The sequence below is a fragment of the Lissotriton vulgaris genome, chromosome 1_1 (genome assembly GCF_964263255.1).
Source record: "Lissotriton vulgaris chromosome 1_1, aLisVul1.2, whole genome shotgun sequence".
NCBI classification, from domain to species: Eukaryota; Metazoa; Chordata; class Amphibia; order Caudata; family Salamandridae; genus Lissotriton; species Lissotriton vulgaris.
This window is the reverse complement of record NC_141685.1, coordinates 1,472,267,320-1,472,294,022: the sequence shown is the minus strand read 5'-3', so window position 1 is coordinate 1,472,294,022 and position 26,703 is coordinate 1,472,267,320. Positions and strand designations below refer to the sequence as shown.

The following is a 26,703-nucleotide window of genomic DNA, read 5'->3' as shown; positions in this document are numbered from 1 at the left end:
TGTTGATGCAGGCCGATATCCTTAATCTTCTATATATCACCTCTAACCTGGAACATTACTTGTTGAATCACTTGAGCTTCCAACAGGCCCCTAACACTCCCACCCCAAGCCCTCCAGCTGTCAGTACTGCAATACAGAGGGTACTCAACCCATATGGAGATGAAAACCGAATCCGGAACATTCCACCAAACCCAACAAATTAATCAGACACCTATCAAACAATTATATACTTTTGCTTCTCACATCCCATAACCCAGCCCCTAATGGGCACATTCTGCCAGCAGAAACCATCTCCCAACCCCACTGGGAGCCCCATCCTAGAACCAGATCCATCAATAAAATGAACCTTAAACTAGTCCCCCGCATACACTCTTCTACCACGGTTAACACAGCTTACCTAAAATGCTCCCTACTGAATTGCCGATTGGCTGTGAAACACACTGCCGCCATAGCAGACCTTATACTCAACCGTAACCTAAACCTCCTAATTCTCTTTGAAACATGGTAAAAGAATCCTCATCCACTATTCAATACATCCTAGTTTCACCCAGCTAAGAAATCATCCATCTGTACTGTGTGGACCGCCAAGGGGGTGGTTAGGCTTGTATACATCGGTCCAACTTCACAGTAAATCAGATTTACACTAAGTCAATATCTTATTGCAAATATCTGAGGATCAATATCACAACCAAAGATAACTCAGTCTGTACTCTGCACACCATCTATGACCCACCTGGAGATAATCATAGATTCACCGAACAAATCATGGAGATTATTTCTTCTACCAACAATGATCCACATAATAACAAGGGGTGGGCAGTAAACTCTGCTTCACTGGTGGAGTTTGTGAACTTTTGCCACTATGCGCTCTGCTTGGACCGTGGAGTTCTGCAAATCTCCACCAACCTGCCGGACAGAGTGGAGCGGAGCTTACCGGTGCCCGGACCCCAGGTGTCAGCAATCCTGCTGTGGGGGACTTACCTGTGGTAACAATAGGTTCTTGGCCCCCAAAAACCCTCAGCAGACAATGGAACCTCACCCACCAACTAGTAGTGTGCTTGGAAGTGCGTTTGCAGGGTGGTTGAGAAAGGAGGCGGGCCTCCGATGAGGTCTCAGCAATCCCGCTATAGGGGACATACTGGTGGCAACAATAGGGATTTTTGGCCCCAGTCAACATCAGCTGCCAAGGAGACTTCATCCCTCAACCAGCAGTGCACCAGGAGGCATGGTTGAGAAAGGGGGCACAGCCTTCAACGAGTTCTCAGCAGTCCTACTGTGAGAGACACACTGGTGGCAACACTGGGGTTTTTTGGCCCCCAACAACCTTCAGCAGCCAAGGGGACTTCATCCCCCAACCAGTAGTACACCAACAGGTGCGTTTTCAGGGTGAATGAGAAAGGGACAGGGCCTCCTATGAGGTCTCAGCAATCCTGCTGCAAGAGACTTACTTGTGGCAACAATAGGGGCTCTTGGCCACTAACAACCCTCAGCAGCAAAGGCAACTTCATCCCCCAACCAGTAATAATAATACTTTTTATTGTTCGATTATTCAAATCTTTACAATATTAAACAGTCCTAAAAATAGTCATGTGAAAAAAAACTGTGAAAACGTGTGCATTGTGTTAAGAGCAGCAGGTCAAAAAATGTTATACATTAAAAAACAGGTTGAAGTAGGAACCAGTAGCTAAAAGGCCAGGAAAGGGAAAGGCTGTTAAGATATGGAGTTTTAACTAGCACAGGGCCAGGAAAAAGGTATGTTGCATTGGTTCCATTGAGAGCACAGAAGTTTACAACGTAGTCTCGGGTGGTTCAGCAAAGGCAGATGGTGTGGACCAGGTTTTCAGTTGCCAAGCCACATAGCCTGCAGGTGGGGTCCCCTGCTGTCCTCAACCTAGGCTTGTTGTGCAGTAGCAACGGAAAGTCTCACAGTAGACAAGACAGAAATTAGCTTTTTGTCCTGGAATTTAATGCTTCCCCCAGATACTGCTGAGGTTAGCAGTTTAATATGAGCCAGGCATGTGAACATGTGAACATTTTACTAGTGTAGCCCTGTCTCCTAGCAATGCTGAAATGTTGGATGATTTTGATGCTGCCTTTTTAAATTGAGCAAACACAACAAGATGATGGACGGAGCGCTGAAACTATTCAGACACTTACACACAGTCACAGATCTGGGTTGAATCGATCATCATTATTTAGCTCACTTTGCCATCCCAGTTCAGACCCAGCGATATGCAAATCAGCCTTGACCCTGTGCCTCATGGGAACAGTCCAGACTGAACTGTAAAGAAAGGTCTTCCCTGGACCGGAAACAAGCATCCTGGGACCGGTTAAATTGTTATTGGCTTATGGTGGTCGACCACAGTTCCACCAGGCCTAACAAGTTGTTGGTGTGGCTGAGGTGTTTACGTACAGCCAAGTGTGGCTTCTTTATGATCTGCTCCCATATGTGATGATTGATAGAGTTAAGCTCTGAGTTTTTTAACTTGTGACAAAAGGTGACTTAGGCTGCTCCTGTGGCATGAACTGCTTGGTGAGCCTGAACTCAAGTCTGATTAGGGCTGGAGAGGTGCTTTTGCAGAGCTGGACTATTTACTTGTATACGCGGACCACTGTTTTATCCAGGACTGATGTGTCTCTGTCTTAAAGCACTTCGCTGCCATAGGCCAAGGTGGGGAACTACGATTTTGAGATTCGGCATGTATGAGAGGCCGTTCAGGTTCCTGAAGATTGCAGCCAGACCAGCAGCAAGAGCGATCCCTTTCCTTTTGATTTCCTCCTTGTGTAACTTAAAGGAGCCATTGCTGTTGAATATAAGGAGAAGATACTTGTAGCTATTTGTTTCTTCATTCCTGTTCCCACAGAGGTGCCAACTAACCTTCCCCTTCCGAGCATTTGTGGAAAAGACACTTATTTTCATTTTATTTGCTTTTTATTTTCAGGCGCTGCATCCCAACTTGTGTCCTGCTTAGTAGCACCAGGTCGTCGGCGTACAGAAGATTGGACAGCTGAATCGATCATAGCTTGGGAGCGTGCAAGTTGATGGAGGAGAGTGTGGATTGGAGATCTGCTAAAATAAAAATAATAGCATCGGTGCCAGTGTGCACCATTGTTTGAGCCCACTAGTTGTTGGGAAGGCCTTGAGAGATGGCCTCCACTTCCCAATTTGATCCTGACCCAGTTGTTAGATTTTAGCATTTCTTTTGCTTTCAGGAGATGAGGCAAAATCTGCCAATCTTTTTTATTTTTCCCAAAGCGTGTTCCGGTCCACTCGATAGAAGGCCACCTAGTAGTCAATGTAGTAAAGATAGAGGGGGAGCTTTGAAAGTTTGGAGGAGTCAAATATGAGAGATAAGACCATTATTTTTGTTGTGGTGCCTGATTTTCTGGTAAACCCTATTTGGTTATAGGGAATGGTGTTGTTCGAGTCGGCCCAGTCTAATGCGCTTGAGTAGGACCACGGCATCTTATTTAGCCTCGCTATCGGTCAGGGCTATCTGCCTGTAGTTTCCTGGTTCAAGTTTATTGCTTCCTTTAAAGATAAGTGAAATGATGCATCCTCTTCAGGAAAGTGGAAATGATCCCCCACCAAGGGTGTGATTAAAGAGTGGCACTATCGCTTCAGCCTATTTTGCCAGGTTAGTTTTGTATAATATCTGGTGGATGCCATTTGGTTCTGGGGCCCCGGTGTGCCGCCCCTTGGTTATCTGCTGCTGCACCTCCTTCGGGATGATTGTGAAGATACCAAGCTTGTCTGACCACCACATCAGAACCAAACTAAGGTACGGTCCTGAGTTGTCTGGCCCATATTTGTGCCAGGTTGGGTTTGGGTATGCTTGGTGGTTGAAGTAGGCTAGTACAAAGGTGGCCCATTCAGCTTCTGAGACGTTGGAACCAAGCTTCCAGTGGGTAGGGTTTTTACGGCATTCACTGTGTGCCAGAAGTTGCTCGAGTTGTTGTGCTTGAGGTCCCAGATGAGTTCAACCCAGAAGGTCTCACCGTTTTGCCTTTTAATTGCTAATATTGTATGCCTAAAGCCCCCAATAACTTCCTTCAGGGTGACAGCATTTGATTAGTTTGATGAGTTACTTCAGACAGTTTGTAGGGCTTTGTTAACTTTCCACTTTAGTTGTTTAAGTTTAGTTGTCTTGTGTAGATTTTGACTGGTCAAAATGGATTGTCCGGGCTGCATATTCCCAGGTTTTACTTTTGTGGAGCACTGTTTTGTATAGGTGGTTGTCAATCCCACCCATTTGTCTGTGGTTGTGCCTTGGAGATGAATTTTGCAGATGGTGAGTTGCCTCCTGTGCCAGGCTCTCAATTGTGTCAGAGGACCATTTGATTCTTTTCAGATAGATTGAGGAGGTGGTCCCAGCTACTTCTGTGAAGCAATTGTTCTCTGTGGAAGGAATGGCAAGTTCCAGCTCCTGGGGTAAGTGGTCGCTTTCCGGTCTTAAGACGATTTTGTATGAGAGAGCTACATTTAATAGGTGAAGTGACACCAAGGTGTAGTTTATTAGTGAGCTCTCAGACTGAGAGTGAAACAAGAGGGCTGGGGGAGTTTCTCCATTGATGTGGCCATTAAGAACTCATAGGCCCAGGTGCTCCAATTTCCAAACAATGGATAGTACCATTTGGCCCTTCCTCCCTGTGCTAAGTTGAGTTTGTTTAGGGGTGTTCCACTCCTGTTTCCAGCTGCAACAACTTTACTTCTGGCAGTGTGGCCTAGCAGCATCATGTTAAATTCCCCTGTCACTATATTTTTTAAGTTCAAAAGAAAGCTTTATTGAGAGAAATAAGGGTGTCAATAAAAAGTACAAAACATAAATGCATATCATATATAAAGATCAGTCAAAAAAAATTACAATAACATTGTATGAGATGGGCGTAAAATACAATAGGGAAAGCGACATATGGCAATCATGAAAAAAAGCAGTAGAATACTGAAGATTTAAAGAACGTTTAGGGGTTTCAAGGAGGTTTTGAAACGTCTTGTTGGCTGGGCTGTAGTTGGAAAGAACGACTAGCACAGATATCAAAATACATTGTGACAGCTAACCACAAATCTAGGCGCTTCGGTGCCATTTGTATAGGATACACAAAGGAAGTATCCAATCTATGATTATGGCAAACATTGTACCACCAAGCTCTAAAAGAGATTTTAGAAAAGTATTTCTAATTAGCTGTAATTTGCTGGAATGCAACTGCAAGGACCTAATCAATTATTTTAACATTAAGCGTAACACTCTCCCAGCGAGAAGAAAGGCTTCCCAAAAAAACATGAATAAAAGAAATAGAAAGATTAGTTCGAAAAATCAAGTTAATTTGGGACCACACTTGTTCCCAAATATTATGTGCATTAGGACAAGCAAATAACATATGAAATAAATCTGCCAATTACAAAATCTCGTGCTGCAGCCTTAAAGCACCCCACAAAGTGGAATGGGGCATGGAATGGGTTTGATTTATCTAAAAAAACTCGTCAAAGAAATTAGCAAAATAATCTGTAAACTTCGGATCCAGAATTAGAGCATTATTAAAATGCCATCTTTTAGGACCCATAACTTTGAGTAAAATATCAATGTATATTGAGACAGGGCTATGGTCTGATAATAGAATGGGACCAATCTCCGCATTAGTAATAGTTTGTTCAATATTTCGAGAAAAAAATATATAATCAATCCTTGATTGAGAGTGATGAGTTGGGGAGTAAAAGGTAAATTCCATGGTGGTCGGATTACATAGGCGCCATGCATCGATAAGTTTATGTTGCGAAATCGCCTGAACAAAGGACTTATGGTATTTATTAGGCACAAGTGAGACTTTAGATAGCCTGTCAATGAAAGGATCAAAAACATGATTACAGTCACCCGCAAAGATAACATTATCATCCATGCATTGAGTGATATGCTTGGCAAATGTGGACCAAAAAGAGGGTTTGCCGCATGTAGGGGCGTACACGTTCGGAAGAGAGATTGGAACACCCTTGAGAGATAATTTAACATTTAACCATCTTCCATTCGTATCAGACTCTTGAGACAACAAAGAGTATGTAAGGGACTTACGACATAATATCATCACCCCATTGCGTTTACCATCACCTGGAGAGTAGAATACCTCACCTACCCAACCTCTCTTCAATTTTAAATGATTCAATAGCCGAGAGATGAGTTTGTTGTAAAAATGCAAGGTCGACATTTAGTTTGGCTAAGTGAGATAGTATTCTTTGTCTCTTAATGGGGAGTTCAAACCCTTAACGTTCCAGGTAATAATTCTTAATGACATGGAGTATTAGAAACACATTGAGTCATAGAAAGAAAAGAAAAAAGAAGAAGAAAGCCCAGGTCATATAAACGACAAAGAGAGATGAAAAAAGAGGAAGAATGAGAAGTATTAGGGAAGCGAATAAAACAATATAGATATGCATAAAAACCAGAGAAGATATGAAACTGACAAAAACTGGAAGGGAACAAAAAGAGAGCGACGCCCAAAGATTTAATAGGAAGAGAAACACGAAGGGAGATATAGGAACAATTGGGATCAAAAATATGAAAAACGGATAGAAGGAAAACATACCTACAAAAAAGGAGGTCAAGGAAGTACGATCCGGAAAACAGGAGGAGGGGAAGGAACCACTTGAAGTAGGCAGTACATCCAGGGTCAGCCAGACGCGCGATCGGGAAGACACCACAAAACAAGGGTACATATGCTATGGAGACAAAACATAATATTCGTCAAAGGGGAATGCTGGAAGAGACATGTACACTATCGACGATTAACAACAGTAAATGTAAACACAATAAGAAACCTACACTTTAGTAATTCTAAACACTCTTATGTGAAAAACCAGGAACTACAGAACACAAAGTAATATCTGCATGAAGAAGAACAAAGGCCAGAGAGAACCATTCAAGAAAAATACTACAATCTCAAGCATGGAATGAAGAAGGACCCGAAGAGTCCATGTTGGTTGTTTTACAGGAGTGTATGAAACTTTGGAGAGGCACAGGATCTTCGTATGTCGTCGTTCTGTTGTTATACGTAACTTTGAAGAGACACGGGTGGAAAAGACCACACCAGGCCCCCTTTGACCGTAGATCAGCTCTCATATCCAGAAAGGTCTTGCGTCGGTTTGCAGTTGTCTTGGCATAGTCCTGTGTAAAGAACAGAGATGATCCCGACCAGGTGATGAGTGGAGAAGCTTTAACAGCGATAACACCTTCAAGAAATCTGTGTATTCTAGAATGTACAAAATGACACCCCTTTGCCTCTGCGAAGTTGAAGATGGAAAAGGAATCCGGCCCAGTCGGTGTGCACGTTGGATATTGAGCTTCGTGTCATGCGGCAGATGTAGCAATTTAGGGAGAAAATATTTGAAAAAAGTGAGAGAGTCATTCCCTTCAATGCCCTCCCCAGGCCGTAGATGCGAAGATTATTGAATCTGTAACGATTCTCAAGATCCTCCACTTGTCTTTGGAGAAAAGAGATCTATGAATTAAGATGAGAAAAAGTGACACAAGTTTCGTTGAAAGATGAAATGCTTTGTTCCACTGATGAGATCCTCGTCTCCAATTGAGACCAATTGTCTGTCAGTATTTGCAATTTGGAGTTTGTTTCCTCCATAAAGGGATGCAGGGCCCTAATTTCCTCCAACAGAAGCTCCATAGAAACTGACGACATTGATTTGGGTGGGGAAGGAGGGTCTTTTTTTTGCCTTTTGGTGTTTGTTTTCCCTGAAACTGTAGAAGAGAAATCCATTGTTGTCTGCATGTTGTGAGGGGACGGCATCTGAGAGTCCTCAAACCAAGAGAATTCAGAGAAGATCCTTGAGTTTTTGACAAATATATGTTTAGGTTTAATGCTAGGAGGATGAGTCGTTGTCGTTCTGCCCATAAGACGCAGTCACAGCAGTTTCCTCCGGCAAAACACAAAAAGAAGCAATTCCATGTGGTAGAAACAGTCGGAGAAAGTGAGTGGCCATGATAGACAAAGGCAAGTCAGCAACAAGCGAGAGGGGTCTCTTCGTTCAGGCACAGGCGCAGAAAGATATTATCAGGTATTACGAATAATAAAATGTATTAAAGTAACTAACGGAGAAAAAATGCAGACAAAATGTAAACTGCACAGTGAGAAGATTTGAGCACCGAAAGCAGAGTGTTCATGATCCGTGAATAAATCCTGTGATTAGCAGCCTGAGAGGCTCTGCTGAGGGTCTCAGGAGGGGCCCATATCCTTCGGACCGCAGAATTCGTCTCCCAGGCAGTGAAAGGTGTGCCGGAATTGCGGGGCTCACCGACCACAACAGAGCGCTTCACCCCAGTGCTGCCATACTTCCCGGGCCCAAGCCACGCCCCCCTGTCACTATTAATGGGGTGTCTGGACGTTGCCTTTCTAAGCTGATGATATGATCTGTTTCCTCTTTTGATAACTCCACAAGTTTCGTTGAAAGATGAAATGCTTTGTTCCACTGATGAGATCCTCGTCTCCAATTGAGACCAATTGTCTGTCAGTATTTGCAATTTGGAGTTTGTTTCCTCCATAAAGGGATGCAGGGCCCTAATTTCCTCCAACAGAAGCTCCATAGAAACTGACGACATTGATTTGGGTGGGGAAGGAGGGTCTTTTTTTTGCCTTTTGGTGTTTGTTTTCCCTGAAACTGTAGAAGAGAAATCCATTGTTGTCTGCATGTTGTGAGGGGACGGCATCTGAGAGTCCTCAAACCAAGAGAATTCAGAGAAGATCCTTGAGTTTTTGACAAATATATGTTTAGGTTTAATGCTAGGAGGATGAGTCGTTGTCGTTCTGCCCATAAGACGCAGTCACAGCAGTTTCCTCCGGCAAAACACAAAAAGAAGCAATTCCATGTGGTAGAAACAGTCGGAGAAAGTGAGTGGCCATGATAGACAAAGGCAAGTCAGCAACAAGCGAGAGGGGTCTCTTCGTTCAGGCACAGGCGCAGAAAGATATTATCAGGTATTACGAATAATAAAATGTATTAAAGTAACTAACGGAGAAAAAATGCAGACAAAATGTAAACTGCACAGTGAGAAGATTTGAGCACCGAAAGCAGAGTGTTCATGATCCGTGAATAAATCCTGTGATTAGCAGCCTGAGAGGCTCTGCTGAGGGTCTCAGGAGGGGCCCATATCCTTCGGACCGCAGAATTCGTCTCCCAGAGCGCTTCACCCCAGTGCTGCCATACTTCCCGGGCCCAAGCCACGCCCCCCTGTCACTATTAATGGGGTGTCTGGACGTTGCCTTTCTAAGCTGATGATATGATCTGTTTCCTCTTTTGATAACTCCACAAGTTTCGTTGAAAGATGAAATGCTTTGTTCCACTGATGAGATCCTCGTCTCCAATTGAGACCAATTGTCTGTCAGTATTTGCAATTTGGAGTTTGTTTCCTCCATAAAGGGATGCAGGGCCCTAATTAATGGGGTGTCTGGACGTTGCCTTTCTAAGCTGATGATATGATCTGTTTCCTCTTTTGATAACTCCATGCGATCTTTCCATGTTGGTGACATGTAGATGTTTATCACCATGAGACCCTATTCCTTTCCTTTGATTATGAGTTAGATGCAGTATCTGGAGTCTGTTGAGTTCAGTTGTTTCAATCTTGTGCATTTTGAGCGCAGTTGATATATATATATATTCCTTTTTTTATGTTTTATTAAGCATTTATCATTTTTCTGCACAAATACAATTCATGTTACAGCACACATCATTAATTCTACAAAGTCACAAAATTACAATATAGACCTACAGGATGGCTAAAAGAGCAAACAAAAATGACATAAAAAATACAAATAAACCAAGAAAAGAAACTAAGCAAGGACACAACAAGCTTTTATACTTTATATAACAATCGCCGAGGCAACCTCCGCCTGCCCTTCACTAGCCCTACCATTTTTCCAAATAGTTATAGGTTGCCATATCTTCCGTCCTAATATCTTAGCTCTTCACCCCTTCCTATCATATATTGCTTTTTCCAGGTTATACATAGCGAGAAGGCTTGCAATCCATGTTTGGAACGAGGGGGGAACCTTATCCAGCCAAGTCCTTGCTATGCAAATACGATAAACTGCCACAGAGACAAACAAAAATTCCACTGGCAATCCCACTACACCTTTCCGAGCCATGATATATATATTCCTAAGCCACATTTCCATGTCCTGAATTTTGCATTTTGGTGGATGGAATCAGGGCATGAGTGAACCCCGAGATTGATATTGGTTTCAAAGCCCAAGCTTCCTGTAGCGCTATTATAGAGAATGTGTGAAGATAATTCAGTGTTACGGGGTCAATCATCTTGGCCTTCAGATCATGGATGCACCATGAGCATAGCCTTAGGTTTTAGATTGTCTGTTTCAGTCCAGTCCCCAGAGCATTAGTTCAATCTGTTGTTGGTCGTCAGTTGATTAAAAATGCAAAGCACCACCATTTGAGCTCTTCTCCTAGTTGATTCTGTGGGCAAGTGTGTGGATCTGGTCCTTTGTTTTGGTTGGTCCTCCTAAAGGAGGCACCTGTTGCGTTCCTGAGGACTGAGTATGGCATGGATGAGGAGTGTGTTTTGGTGTTTGAGCATATTCTGTCAATGTGAGTGGTATTCAGGTTCGAAATACATTTCCACTAAGATCCCCCAGTCCATAAATTGTTACTTTCTTTATTTTTTTTGGCTGTTTTGGCTGATTTCCCGGTGACTTTAGTTGAGTGACTCTATTGCCCAGGACCGGGGTTGATGAATTGGACTAATTATTTTCCAGCTGGTTGGACCCCGGATACGGTGGGGATGTGCCTCAATAGTCTTAGTATATTACCTCGAATTAAGATATCTTCCTGTCTCAGGGAGCGATATTTTGGATGAAGAAAGGTAACACTTGTTAGTCTGCTGGGACAGTTTTCTTGATCTTTCTGCCCCAATTGCATCATGTGGCTTGAGGCCTGACAGGCTTGGTGGTCGACACAGGGCGGGAAGTCTGAGATTTTTTTCCAGACCCCGGTGATCCCCTCCCATTGCTTTTATAGTCCTCCAGGGTGTGTGGGTTATAAGATGAGTCATTGTTCGGAGGCATTCAGAAGGGGTCAATCCCTGTCCTGCTGTTTGTGAATGTCCTTGCTGGATCAAGTAGCCCACTCTTGTGTACTTTGTGTTTCTCCTCAGGATTTGGATTATAGAATTCTCCATGGGACATTTGATGGAGGTCGGTCCCTATCTTGATGTTGCTGACCGTCCTAGTTAAAGGAGTAGTTAAGCCAGGCTTGGCAGGTCTTATGGGTGAGGCAATGTGTGTATTTATTTCTTGAGTGGCATTTTCTTTGAGTACCACTGTGCCATGGTGTGGGCCCTTTGTGTCTCTTGGGCCCTTGATGCTGATGACCACCACACTACCCTCGTCCCCTTTTTCGTAGGTGGTGTTCCTTACTTCGTTTGGGGTGCCTCCCATGTGGATTTTTATTTCATGTGTCTTAAATGAGTGTTTCAACGAAGTTGCAGTGTTTGTAATTCTTGTCCCTTGGCTCATATTGAGGTTCTTGTTGCTGTAAAGGTCCTGTGCTTCAGGCGCCCTGCTTGCTGGTGATGTTTCTGGGTATGCTTCTCTCCTGGGTTCCGATGTTGTCTTACACCTACTGCTCTCCATATGGACCAGGATTATCAATGCCTCTCTTACACAAGGCTCCATTCCGGGCTCTCTCTAAAGAGGCCAAGTCACCCCTATCCTTAAAAAAGCCCCTTTCCAATCCAAACTACTACTGCCCTATCTCCTGCATCCCAACTGTAGCCAAACTGCTGGAAAATGGCTACATCTACAACTCTGCAACCCCATTGCTCAATACAAACTCCTCGACCAATGCCAATCTGGTTTCAGACTGGGTCACAGCACTAAATCTTCCATGGTCCACATTGTTGACTATGCTTTACGCTTACTTAATCTAAATGATTCTTGTTTATTAATCCTACTTGACCTATCAGTGGCATTTGACAAGGTCAAACACAAGATTCTTGTGAACCTCTTAGAACATGGAATGTGTCTCTCCGGTACTGTGCTAAAATGGTTCTCCTCATTCTTAGACAATAGATCCCAGAGAGTTCTGATCAATCATGCCTCATCTGACGAGACTCCACTCGCGATCAGCGAATCCCAAAGTTATACTCTTTGCTCCACCTTGTTCAACCTGTAAATGGAACCCCTGGCCGGAATCCTCAAACTCTCTAACATCTCCTACCATATGTACGCTGATGATACACAACTTTACATGAAAATTGCCTCACCTGAAGACATCAGCATCCTTAATAACACTCTGATAAAAACTCATCACTAATGACTTAGAACCACCCTACACGTAATGCCAGCAAAGCCAGGTTCCAATTCATCTCTCTATCCAATTCCAACTCCAACATCAAAGACTTGCTCCCACATCTTATAGCCTTGAACTGTACCTCATATATTGTAAATGCAGCAAAATCACTAGGAATAATACTGAACAATAACCTCTCTATGCTTAACCACATCAGCACCTCTACTAGAGAGGCCAATCGTCAACTTCACACACTAAGGAAACTAAAACCTTTCCTGCCCATTGCAGATCTCAAAATAGCAGTTCAAGCTCTTTTACCCTCCAAACTTGACTATGGGAATGCTACGCTCATGGGCCTACCAAAAATAAAACTAGCACCTCTGAGGGCTGCCCTTAATTCGGCTGCTCGGCTCATCACAGGCACTAAAAAAACAATCATATCACTACTGACCTGCAATCACTGAACAGGCTAACCTTTGAGGCTAGGCTCCATCTACGAATCACCTGCATGACACAAAGAGCCATTCACTTAAAAAATCTGTGCAATTTGGCCCAGAAACTGGCTCTGTCTGTTGGAAACTGATATTCTGATAGCACATAACCCCAAAGATTCAACAAGAATAAAACCTACACGTGAACCTTCTCCGGAATTGCCCATACAATTTGAACTCTCTCCCCAGGACACCAGGACCAATCCCTCATTAACCCTCTTAAAAAAATAAGTACAAATGTTACTGCTTTCCTCTTGGAAGTGATTATCTGTACTACCGTCAATCCAGCTGCTCTTGGCCTCCTGATATTACCTGTGCATAGTCTATGTTGCTTCCATTGTATAGCGCTCTAATATCACCTTGCAAACTTGTATCATCTTGTACATCCTTTGCCATTTTCCATTGTACAGCTCTCTTTGATACCAGAAATAGTCTTGTTCACGCTATATAAAACTTGTTAAATAAAAATCCAATCTGAACCTAGGATTCGAACTCCCTATGTGCCAGTATCCTTACCTAGTTATAAATCTTGGAACAGGGATGTTTCCAGATTTATAAACAAATGTCTTAAAGACAACTGTGACTAGGTTAGCACTACTGTTTGGGATGGCTGGTAGGGCAGCCACTAGGCATGGTGTTAGAATTTGTGCTCAGTCGAATATCATAATCATCATAGATTAATTAAAATGTTGGTATTACATTTTTCTTTAAAAAGTAATGCTACTTATCTGAATTAATTTTAAACGAAGAACATGGTTGATTGAAAGAAGTAGAGCTTTGAACTTAAAAAGCTTTAATATTAAGATGCTATTGACACATTTGATGATTGTCACTTCAACTGGGTAGTTCTTTCGATTTGTTTTTTTTTTTAATGCAGTTCAATATTTGGAACAATTGGTTTAGGAGTTGGTTGATGAATTTGTTTTGGTATTAAGCAGATTGTGGATGTGGTGCCTTGAAGGTTTGAAAAACCTTTCCACCAAAGCAAGACAAGGTTAGCACAATGGTTCAATTGACTAGTTAAGGAAACCGCCACCTAAGGTGTTCAAATCCTAGGTTCGGATGACTATATGCCATATTTTAATATTTAGCTTTTAATACAATTAGATTAGTTAATATTTGTAATTCTTACAGACTTGAAACACAGTTTTGATTGCAACAGACAGAGTTGAAAGGTAAAATATCCTTCCAGCTAGGATGTCATTGTCGAACAAGATTAATCTTATTTTTAAATTGGGCATATTTTTCTAATCCGTTTAAGTTCTTGGAAATAGCTTAAAATTCAAACTCAGACATTTAAGAGCTGATTGGTGAAGTCGACACTGCAATTAAGTAAAGTATTTAAAGGGAGTAGAGGTGTCAGTTTTTTGTGGCATATGGCATGTTAAGGGAAGTGGAAAGATGGTTTTTCATGGTATGTACCTGAAATCAGAGCGAGCATATTGGATGCATTGAGAGGTTAGATTTGTAAAACTGTATCTTACCCGCAGGGTTTGTTTTTCATTTTAGACTAGAAAGTTGCCTAATTTCAAGTTTGCAAGGGAGCAGACATGCATATGGTATGTCGGTTTGTTTTGCACTCTGACATTAGGTGGGTTCTACATTATAAGTCACAGGGTAAAATTTGTTTAAAAATTTGTGTTTCTGGTTGATGTTCATAAATGTATAATAGCGAATTGATAACAGAAGAGCAACATGAAATACTTAACCCAAATGTGGGTTTGTTTATGCACTTTAGAAAAGAAATTAATGAGTGCACTAAGATGCGCCAACATGATTTTGCTAGGCTCCTTCAAAATCAAATGTTTGAAATCTCGGTTTGGACATGTTTCAAAAATTTTACCAGTTCGAATTAGGTTTTACATGAGTGTGCATTGTTTAATCATGTCTGAAACCAATGTTCCTTTTTGGGCTCTCGCGACCCTATTAGATTGAGCCGTATGCGAAGTATGTAATGTTGGGTTTATTTTCAGTGCTGTCTTCCAAGAAGAAGATTAAAGAAACAAGATGTCATTGTAGGATATTATTACTTTAATGCCATTTAAATATGTGAGTAGTATACATATATGTTTTATTCTTTTTATTCTCCATGCTCAGAATAGAATCAGAATCAAAGGAAACTAATTTGGGTAACCAGCGTATATTGCAGTAGGAAATAAACAAGTTTGGCCACCTACATGAACTTGGTACAACCTGGAATGGGTGAGTGAGATAACGTAACTACTATTTGTTGATGCTGAATGTTACAGGGGTTGGAGTGATACACTTCTCCATCTAGTGATGCGTATTAGCTAAATGGCCCTTCACAAATGATAATAAAATTGAAAAGAATGGCTATTAAACTCAGTGAATAAGTTAGAAAAATTCGCCTGACTATTTTGATCTGGTATGCACTATAGGAACTAGTGAGAGCAATGTTTAGAATTTTTGTCAAATATGGGTTTCGGACATACCGGATTAATTTATAATAATTGTGAGAACGTTTTGGAGTGAATTATTGCAGAAATACTGGATGTAATTGAGATTGGATTTGATGATGATTTTCACTTTTTCTATTTTTTTTTGTTTTTCGTTTAGAAACAGTTTTCTTCAGAGATAGTTTAAAATAGCAAGAGAGTGTAAAAAAGGAACTCCAAATGCGAATGATACTAACATTTGTATCAGACAAGATATATATCAGCTTACCACAATTTGATAAGTGAAATTGGGACAAGTGTCAGGCAGTGAGATAAATATTAACCATTTTGCTCATTGTACGAATAAGTAATAGTTTGTAAGTATTATGTTCCAAGTGCATTTGTGAATAATTTGATGAGAACACAAACATGAATCTTAAGAGGTTCTGACAAGATGGAGACCTGTTTTCTTTGAAAATTGAATATGTATATCACTTAATATGAAAAGTATACATATGTTATAATACAAGAACAGTTTCTTTTTTTCTATTTTTCAGTATTTCATCCCTGAAGAAGTGGCATGAATGACAGTGAAACACGTGTTGGCTGACAATATTTTGTGTTAGGAATAAGTCAACTGTAAAAATATTTGTGGAAACAATTTGTAATGGTATGGAACAACATTTTTTAAACAAGGTTTCTTGTCATTTTTCTATAATAATGTGTTTGGAATAAATTTGAATAAGAATTTAATAATTGGATATTTCTTCTACTAATTTGTTGTATTATTCTTATAATGTGAGATCCCCACAAAACCCATGGTTGCACTAAAAACTACACAATATGATGTCACCAGTGGAATGATACAAGCAATCCACTTATAACAGAGAAGCAGATATGGAGAAAGAAGTACAAAGAAAGAGAGGAAACCTATGTTTAATGAAGTGGAAAGGGGAAGACTGAAAGGGTGGAACATGGAGGATTTATTCACAGAAATAGTCAGTACAGCTCAGAAAATGCAATTTGAACCAGAACATTTTAAACTGCCACAAATAAAAAGCAAACTGTATGTAGTTGCTTCACGTCTATGCAGTTATTTATTTTATAAATTGTAGCGCCGTTATCCATGTGAATCAACCTTTATAAAGTGAATCAACAATAAACGGTACACTGCATCTACATAGGTATAATAAAGATACACTTCCTATGCTAAATTCACAATATTGCATTGAGTCCCAGGGGGTGTTCTTTCGACTCCGCCCCCAAACATCCACCTGCAGGCAAGTGCAGTCACTCATCACACCTACCGATCAGGAGAATGCTATCTCCCTTTGTAAGGAATGCTGTAATGTCACCTGCAAAGTTAAAGATAGTTTGGCTGCTTCAGTCAATCCTCCTTTCACTACTGCACTGCCCACAGCGAAGAAACGAGCTTCTGGATGCCCAGGGGGCATCTCATTATCTGTCATAAATTACACTGAGCAGATCTGCACCGGGCAGTGCTAGTTAAGGGTGGGAGGCTGTGCAAATCAGAGCAGTGTGCTGTAATCAAATTGTGGCCCCGGATGTTCCATCAGTACTGAAAAAGCATGAACAGAATGGATTGAAAATGGGAGATTATTGCACTGATAAATAGGAAGAAATGTGAAGGAACAAAAACATGAAGAAGCACAGGCTTGGAAACAGAGATAGGAAACTGAGTACCAGAACAAAGAAAACACATTGTGGAGCATAGAGAAATGAAAGAACATAGTAAGGTGGAGCAAATAAGTGCAGGCATTTATGATACAGAGATACCAGACTCTGGATAGAGATGTCAGTGGCAAACATCAAAGCTGATTCTGGTAGGCATACACAAGACCTTTGATAGTCAAGAGACAAAAGAATATAACTGCAAGATTTTTTAATAGGTTGAAGCAGTGTGAGCAGAAACTTTCAAAGGACAACATATAGTAAAGAACAATAGTTATTACGGAAAAAGACCAAGGACAGAAGTAGTACTTTGAGCAAAGAGAATGTAGAAGAGATTTAATTTTACAGATATTAAAAGCTGTATGCAACAGTTCTGGACCACAGAAGAGAGTTGTTCAGAAAAAGTGAGCAATAAATCAAAGATTATTCCAATGTTTCTCAATGCAGAAATAACTAGAGGAGGGGGAGGAGCTATATTGCAAGTGGCCAGTAAAATAGAACCTCCATTTTCTTAGAATTCAGTTTTAAAAAATATTACAGCAGTCAGCTTTCAACAAAATAAAGGCAAGTGGTCATCTGATCATGAAGAGAATCGGTTATAGAAGAAAATTACAGACAGATGTTAAAGGCAAGAAAACAAAGAAGTGACCTGTATTCTGTCAAATATTAGGGGTGTGCAGAACTTGCAGAGTTTTACTCCACAGAATCCCACGGACTTACATAAAAATCTCTCTGAGATTATGTGGTGATCCGCGATGGAATTTTGACACGTTGCGCTGCTTGCACTGATTTCTAATCAGCACATACTGCAGCACCCACCGCACCAGACAGCACTGCTTCTTTCTGCTGCTCGAGTAGATTTTCATCTCGAATTGCAGCATTCTCAATGTGAATGGTAGAGACCTGCCGTGAATGCCAGCATTGAGAAATCACACCTGGACTCATCCTAGCACTCAATTTTTCTAGATCGCACTCGCCAACTTAACATTGGTGAGCCACACACAAGAAAAACTCCACTGTGCAGCAGTCCAGAGAGTTTTTGTGGAACTCTGTGAATTCCACCAGTGGAGAGGTCTTTACTGGCCACCCCTAGAAAATAATTTGTTTTAAACATATTCTCATCATGATACAAACAGACAACAAGTTCCAAAAATACACTTTCTGTTTATCACTGTATTGTATGTCTTTTGAAAAAATTATTATTTACATAAATATTTGTATGTTTGTACCTTCTGTGTATGTGAAACAGTTGTGTATTTTTGTAACTTGTCTGTTTGTATCATGATGAGAATACTTTTAAAAGTAATTATCTTTATGAATTAAGTCTAGATAAATTTTTTCTAATTTGAATTACAGAAATAATTTTATTAAAATACTATCTCTGTCTACACTGAGTTCACTATATCATGTTGTCAGTTAATATGGTCTGTTGATTGTTAGAGACCTTCATTGCCTAGGGAATTTTCCTCGATTGCATATTTGCCCTAGGAATTTCAGGTATCTGCAGGTGGTCCTTGTTATTTACATTGATTAATGGAGGTAGTCCCTAAAACACATAGTAACAATGGAGCAATTATTCGAGAACAATATAATTTCAACACCAGAAGACTTAAAAAATGTTATAAGAAGGGCAGACCTTAAACTGATACACCAATGAAGCAATCCAACATTAATGGCTCATTACAATTTGGCTGGTGACTTACCCAAGGTGGAAAACTGCTTCGGCTAATTCTGCGTGGTCCAGTGGTCACTCACCTGAAATTACCAAGTATGAGAATCCAGTGCCTAATTTTACTGGTATAAGCACAGGGTGATGTGGAGGCACAGGGCACAGTGAGCCGCGCCACAAGCCTCTCAGAATCCCTATGGATACCCCCCCAGGAAGGCACCATCCCTGGTGCAGCGCACACACTCTTGTTTACCATCTGTTCATAATAGGTAATAAAGGTGAGCGGGAAAGTCCCATACATTGGGGAAAGCATTTGAAAAAGAGCCTGATGATTACTGCTTTGAGAGTTTTTCCCCATAATGAGGACTTGTGATGCTCAGAATTAGGTTGTGGTTATATAAGCTGCCATTGTGACCTCTAGCTCCACCACTCAATAACGCGCATCTTTGAATGAAATCCTGCATTTTATAGTTTAGCATAATAGATCCTTGGCTGTTTACCATCCACTAAGCGATCTGTCTCTTTTTTCCAATGTTCAAACAACTAACTACATTTCGTGTTGGCAGACTAGTACTACTGCAATGCACTCTGTACCATGCCCAAAAAAATACTGACAATTTGCAAAGACTTACCTTCCAGTCAAATATGATTAAACATGTGAAAGCAATCCTCAAACCATATATCAGAGTGGAGATAAGGATGAGTTTTAAAATACTCTGTACATACTCAAAATTTGAATTATACTGATACAGGTTTTTAGAGAATCCAAGCTGTGAATTCAATAGATCTTGTGAATCAAAATATCAGTTACTGCAATTGTGAGTTGGCCACATTTCGCAGTATGTAGACATAAAAAACTGGGTTGTTCAATAAGTTGTGGTTAAGCACAGAAGTACACAAATCCTCAGCACTCGTCTGTAGAGTAATAATAAATACCAATGTCTCGTACTCGAGGACCGGACAGACTGATCTAGTTGCGGATGTACTACGGTGCGGAGCAGGGTGCTTTTACTGAAAATTATGGATTTGCTCACTTCGAAGCAAGGAGACTAGACTCACTCGCAGTCTAAAGCGTATGGGATGGAATTATCACCACATGGAAAGTTGCTACAAATGACATTGAAGCATTGAGAAAGTCACTGGACGATATCCCAGTTTGTGTGATCAAGCACGTGTTGGCTGATCAAAAACATAAGAATAAAAGACAGAGAAGATTTCTGAAACTTTGTTTATAATTTGTGTATACTTGAATTGGTATTTAGTAATGCTCTACAGACGTGTGCTGAGGATTTTGTGAATTTCTATGGTGGCTTTGGCCACAACTTTGGGGAAGGTTGGTGGTTCTCCTCACCTTACAGCACTGTAACTCAATACTATTCCTAAACTGATATATGTGCAATTGTTCCTAAGGTGCCGTACAACGTATAACTATACCACTCTCTATTAAATAAGCAGAGAAGTATACAGAGTTATGCATTGTTTCATTAGTGCTTGTAAATACACCGTGGGCAAAAAAGCAGGCATGTGTGAAACAATGGTAGGTATAGCCATTTACATCAGAAACAAAGAACCAGTGCTTTGTGGAAGATCTTAATTCTGTCCTTTAATAATTTCTAAACCTTGCAGATCTGCCCACCAAGTAACATTGAGCACAAACAGAAAAATCAGGCTTGATAATGAAGAACTGCAGGTCGTTGTGTTTGAGATCGTAAATGAGGAGGCTAGTATGTTTACAAACACTGAACAAAGGAACTTCCTTGACAGATAGACCAAGAAGTATTAGAACATCCACATGAAATTAGTTCAGAGGCATTATTTCCGTTCATATAAAAAAGAAAAGGCTAGTTCCATTATTAATGTGGAATGAGTGGTGGATGATGGACTAGAGATAGATGCTAGTGACCAGCTGCAGACGAAGAGTGCATGACATATGTTGAGTCACAGAAGCCCATTCCCTTATCTATCCACTGATACCAGAGTTTATGCATAAAGCCACCCAATGACGGTATTCCTTGTTGCAGGTGCCACAAAGGAAACAGGTAAAGATGAAGAGTCTAAAGGAACAGAATCGGATACAAAATGAATGCACGCTGGAACACCTAGTCTGCTCTGGCCAGCCATGCAATCTACCGTTATCAAAAATCTGGACACAAGGATGCCACCTGCTATGACTATGTTAAAGATGTTTAATATCTTTACATACACTGGATCGCCTCTAGATTGTAAAGGAGCAGATAAATTATCATTTAACAGCACCTGCTGCCCGAGGACAGTGATGCGTCAATGAGTTAGCTCAGGAACAATCTAAAGCCAGGGTTGACTGCCAGAATACATAAAGAAATATTATCTGATATAAATATAGTTACATAAATATTGTTTAGAAAATATGATCGCATTGGATGCAGATATTCTGTTGCTGAGTTCAATGGGACAATATATGTGTAGATGACATTTAGATTACAATATTAATCACAGATATTTTGACAACCATAACCCATTCCTGCACTGAGCCATGTTTGTAGGGGAAACATCCTTTACCACACAGTCATTATCATGATCTGCCTTTATGACTTGTTTTAGGGGGCACGTTTTGGGACTGTTGTTGAATTTTAAGTCCAACAGCTTCCCTACTGTTGAGTAGGCTGGAGTTGAAATAGTAAATTATTGTATTCCAAAGTCCAGTGCCCTCCAAGGCAAGTCAGTGTACTGACTTCTGTGACAAAGGAAAGCATGGTAACATCACAGTCAGCATAGAGACTGCGTTGTAAAGGCATGCTTGGTAGATGAATGCAGGGTTCCATCATACAACCATTTGTACACCTTTGCTCACATATGTACTGGTTTCAAACTCCAAACCTTGGAGGATAACCATCTTTCATTCATAACAAGGAGAACATTCAGTCAGTTGAAAGAGTGTTACAAGATCTGGAACGTTTTTACAGAGGAAAAAGCCTAGGTAAATCATATGAGTCATTGACACAAGCAGACACTTGGTGATCGAGGCATAGAAGAGACTTACCTTCTAATGTATTCTCAGAAAGTTGATGGAAGCAACTAATGGCCCCAATCATAATATGTTTGTGACACCTATGATGCATTTAGAGAAGCAGGCACAGACATATTGTAAATAGTACTGTATTGCACCAGACATGACAACTCCACACCCATTCTGACATCTTGTTCTTTTTTGCACCACACATACATGACCTCTGATGGCTTGTTACTATTTGTTCATCCTCTCACATTAGGAGAAAGTAAAGCAAGAAACCACTGCTTGTGTAATAGATTACCAAAGCATCATGGTGTTTAAAAACAATGGGAGGATAAAGGCTGATATTGGGTATCAGGTGACAGTATTCATGAAAGAGATATTGGGTCTAGGAAGGAAATGAGCTGAGTGGGTTGATGGGTACAAGGAGAGAAAGGAAGAGGTGACTGAAGCAAGATATTAGAGTTAATAAGTATGTAGCATTGCTGGATAGTGGATTATTAGTAGGGCCAAATATATATCTACCACTGGCAATAAGGCCACTAACACAGTACAGGGCTCAGAATAGGTTTTAGGAAATTATTCCTATGCTCAACCCTTGGTAGGGTATGTAAAGCATTTAAAAACACCAATACAGTAAATAATTAAGACACAACATCAAATAAAAATTCAACACCAATTTATAAAAATGGGAAATATTTGTATATTTTAAATGACACCAAAACTAAACATAATCCACTGTAGGGAACCAGAGATATGAATTTTCAAAGATTAGTCACTTTCTAGTGCTTAGAAACCAACAGTGCCACTTTTGGTCATTTTGTTGCCTCTCACAGGGACACATTCACCTTTAGCAACTGTTCAGAAGGATCTCTCACCAGTCTTGTGCAGCCTCCTCCAGCAGGCTGGATCCTGTTAGAACTCCTTCCAGAAGTTCTTCTTGCGGGTCCCAAAGTATCCAACACACAATCCAAGGTTCTGGAATCTCCAAGAGGGCCCTTGAAAGTGTGAGACTTCAACTCACACAATCCACTTGGACAAAACCTTTTCAAATCCACTGGTAGTACTACAGGCTAGGGATTCCTTTTGGGGATGGTCCAGGTGAGCACTGTTACTCTGACCAATCAGGACAGAGCCCTGGAAGGCTGAATTGGGATTTACAAACAAGAAAGTCTTATAACTTCTTGAATGTACATTTTAGGAGACATTCAACAATATCATATTGTTGTATTTATTAATACCATTCTGTGAAGTCTTTGAATGGTGCAATTATCCTTCTCCAATCAAGTGCTATTAGTTAATAACTTTCTGCCATTTTAACCTATTTGGCAAGAGATTTGCAATGGAAAAATGACTTGGGCTATTTGTCCAGCACCAGGGCTCATAAAACATATAAGTATTTTGTCTATATCCACAGGGGCCCCACCCCTGGTATACCTAGTGGAGACTTTAGGGGTTCTGAATATGCAGAAATATTGCAGATCCTCTCTCCACAGTGCTTCTATCACCAAAGTCGATTTTGGGCAGCACTTTATCACAATGGGGGTGTTAAAATTTGCAATTTCACTTTACCCAGGCCATATAAAACTAATTTTATAAGTGTCCACTTTATAGATACCTGACCCGCCACCCCTGGGACACCTAGGGGAGACCACGGGGTTCCTAATATGGGCCAACATTTTAGGTTAACCATAGTTAGGTGCCCCAAATACAAAAGTCGACTTTGGACACAATTTAGTTTTTAAAAGTAGTCCTGTAGCACATAGCCACTTTTAATCTGATCTCAGGCTTCAGCAGTGCACGCATGCAAGTGCAGAAAGGGCTGCTGGCCTCTAAACGGCCATGCCCTATTATATATACTAGGTACTGAGAGGTAGTTTCAATCACCCTGCCCTTCTATGTACTAGGGCCCTATGGGGTAGGTCATGCCAATGACGGGGTTACCCCCAACCCTTAGTGTACACTAGTGTATGTATGTGCTTTTACTGTATTCTAAGTGTGTTCAGCATAGCACTTGCCCTGGGCATGGTTAGCCCAGGGTCAGTCAGTTAGTTACCACCAGTACCAGTCAGCAAAAAGTTGGGGGTGCCCAGGTCACAGGATGACTTTGCAACAAGCAAGTTGTGTTTTTTAGAGTTAAGGGTGAATTGATAAGTCTCAGAAGAAAAAACAATTGAACTGTAAATTATTTTGTGCTACTCTTCTCTCCTATGGCTTTGTAACAAAATTGACTAAATTTCATAGTCCTTGATATGTCAGTAGTGTACTGGACCCCCTTCTCCAATCTTCAGCTCCAGGACCATCTGAATTACTGAATCACCTAGAGGATGGTACAATGAAAAAGGATTGACCAATAGGTGAGCTGTTTTAGATCAATGCGGGGGGTCCACTGCTGATCTGCTCCTGAGCCAATTTTGGCAATTTAATGGAGCTTTACTTGCCCTGGGCTGGCCCCTTAACCTGTGAGATGTTCGAGTGTGTGTTCAACATGACCAATTGTGGACCAGCAAGAGCGCTCTAAAATGGGCCACACCAGTTACTGATGAGCAAGGTCACTCAGTCTGTTCTATGCCGCTTGCTTCAAAGCCACCAGGCCAGGCTGTAAAGTGATTTATATCCCAATGCACTAGTCACTTTCTGACTTCTAACCTACTGCATTGCTTGTATCCTTTGGTGGGGTGTCTGCTTCCCTGATGCCAAAGTTATGATGCCACAGTACTGGCCACTGGCCACCAAGCAGGACAGCCCAATCACCTGATACCACCAAACCGGCACTGTCCTGGCACTTCAATCAGCCTCTGGGTGGGAGTGCACAAGCTGGCACCCCCAGGGTCTAGGACTACCCACCTGCACCTATCCTCACTGACCGGCTGGCCTCAGGGATGTTGCTCCTCTGACGGGTCACAGCCTAGGCTGCTGTCTCCCATCACTGTGAGCCCACCAAGTGCAGTGCTCTACTCGGTAGATCACCAATTTGTAGAAGTGTCACTCATACCACCTCTAGAGTCAGAATGGTTGAGGGATGAAGCACACACGAAGAAGAGTATAATTGGTGAGTGTCCGCCATCTTGGCCATTCGGCTACAACTCTTCCTGCATTTTTAAAGCACTTTATATTAGACAAAGAATGTATGCAAATAGAACCAGAACACAAAACACATTACTAAACCTACTAAATACACTGTTGTTCATTAGCATTATCCTAATTATAATAACAGCATATGACTTAGAATAATGGAGCTCCAGCGAGGGATAGTATTGTGAATTTAAAAAACCACCCCGCTCTATTTAGGAAGAAATGGCATTAGCTTTCCTTTGGTATAAGGGTGTCAGCTCTGTGGTGCATTTGCTGCCAGGGTCCTGTCTCAAAAGTGCCCCGGTTTTGAATGCTGATAATAATTATCCGGTGTAAGGCTAGGGATGTCCCTTACCTTAATAAAATACACTATGGGGCATATTAGCAAGATCCTCGTTAAAATTATCGCTGTTTTAGCGGCAGGAAACTGCTGCTTAAATGGCGATAATGGGCTTGCTAATATGAGTTATAGAATTCCAATATAAACCCAGGTTAGATGTCCACATCTAACCTGGGCTTCTATTGGAATTCTATAACGCATATTAGCAAGCCCATTATCGCCGTTTTAGCGGCATATTCCTGCTGCTAAAACAGCGATAATTTTAACGAGGTTCTTGCTAATATGCCCCAATATGCTTTACAAGAGGACAGACCATCGTCACAAGACTATGGGGCATATTTACAATTACTGGCACATCCCTGATTAGCAGGGATGCGCCAGTAATTGTGCGCCATGCCTCCGCCACCCATGATGCGCCGCATTTACAATGCGGCGCGTCATGGGGCAAAAACGGCACAGATGCGTCACGCATCTGTGCCGTAAAGGTATCGCATTGCTGGAGTTGCGTCGCATGCGCGACGCAGCTCCAGCAATGCTCTGGGGGGCCCATTCTACTAATGCTGTGTCAAGCCTTACGCCTGCTTCAAGCAGGCGCAAGGTTTTGACGTAGCATTGGCCTAAAAGTGATTGAGTGAAATCTGGTAGATTTCACTCAGCCACTTTTAGGAGGCGTTCCTGCGCCGGAACGCCCCCACTGCCCCAGAACGCCTCCTTAAAGCGCAAGGCTTTACAACCCTCAGATGCGTCATGTTGTAAATAGCCCGCACCATGGCGCATCTTTTGCGCCACCGCTGCGTCACAAAAGTGACGCAACGGCGGTGCAAAAGAGGAGCAAGGGGCTTGTAAATGTGTCCCTATATATTGATATTCATGACACACATCCCTACAAAAGACTGCTTCAAGCGAAATTTGTTGCTGTCCGTGCTTTCTTTGATGTTGATACTTAATGCAGAAATAATGGCAGCTACCTGTTATGTTCGCCGATTGTGTACTAACGCATAGGTCTTAGGCACAGTGTGGACATGCAACAACTAGCAAGTTTATCTAAAAGTAGCGATGAAATGATAATAATACCTTGTTGGGGTGCTACTGTTTCAACCTCTTTTGAAGTTTTATAGTGTTAGAAATTATAGGTTCTTTTATTATCCAATATAATGCAAAGCGTGACAGCCTGCGCTCCCGGCGAAGACGCAAAGCGTTCACTGTTTACTAAAATGGCGGGCGGCGCCGGAAGCAGAGTTCATTTTAGGTCTACTTTCAAAATCTGAACACACAGCGTTTGTACGGAGACTCTTGAAACGTTTGGCGTCTGGGTGCATGAAAGATGGCGCGCTTATGAAAGTGTTCCGGAAATTTGTACCGACTCTAATGCCTTAAGTCTTTCCAAGACAAGAGAATCCAGGGTGTCTTTCTGAAACTAAATACTGAGCTCACACAGTCACCACTCAATCTCCTGGCTCTGATTGGTGCGCCATTATCAGAAGAACCTATGAGAATGTTTTTTTTCTCGTTCAAAAAAGGCTTTATTATATTTTCAGGACCAGATTTACATTAACATTGCGTCAGGAAAAAACTGTGTGAGCAGAAAGGGCAGTCCTTTGAGACGAATACATGGTAACAATCAAAAGATAATTATGACGACTAATGGTAAAACAAATAGGCTAACAAGAAACTACACGAGATGAAAAACATGACACCAATGCGGATATAGATAGAGAAGGGACGACGAATAACATAAATAAAATAAAGACTG

The 26,703-nt window shown here is 41.3% G+C and overlaps 1 long non-coding RNA gene across 1 annotated transcript in view; it reads left to right on the top strand.

Moving 5' to 3' along the window:
- LOC147750690 (uncharacterized) overlaps window positions 1-16,266 on the top strand; it is a 55,944-nt gene extending 39,678 nt beyond the window's left edge. The window contains exons 2-3 of the long non-coding RNA XR_015299810.1: window positions 14,887-14,991; window positions 15,743-16,266. This is a non-coding gene — a long non-coding RNA (uncharacterized LOC147750690). The remainder of the gene's footprint in view (window positions 1-14,886; window positions 14,992-15,742) is intronic.
- The last annotated feature ends 10,437 nt before the right edge of the window (window positions 16,267-26,703 follow it).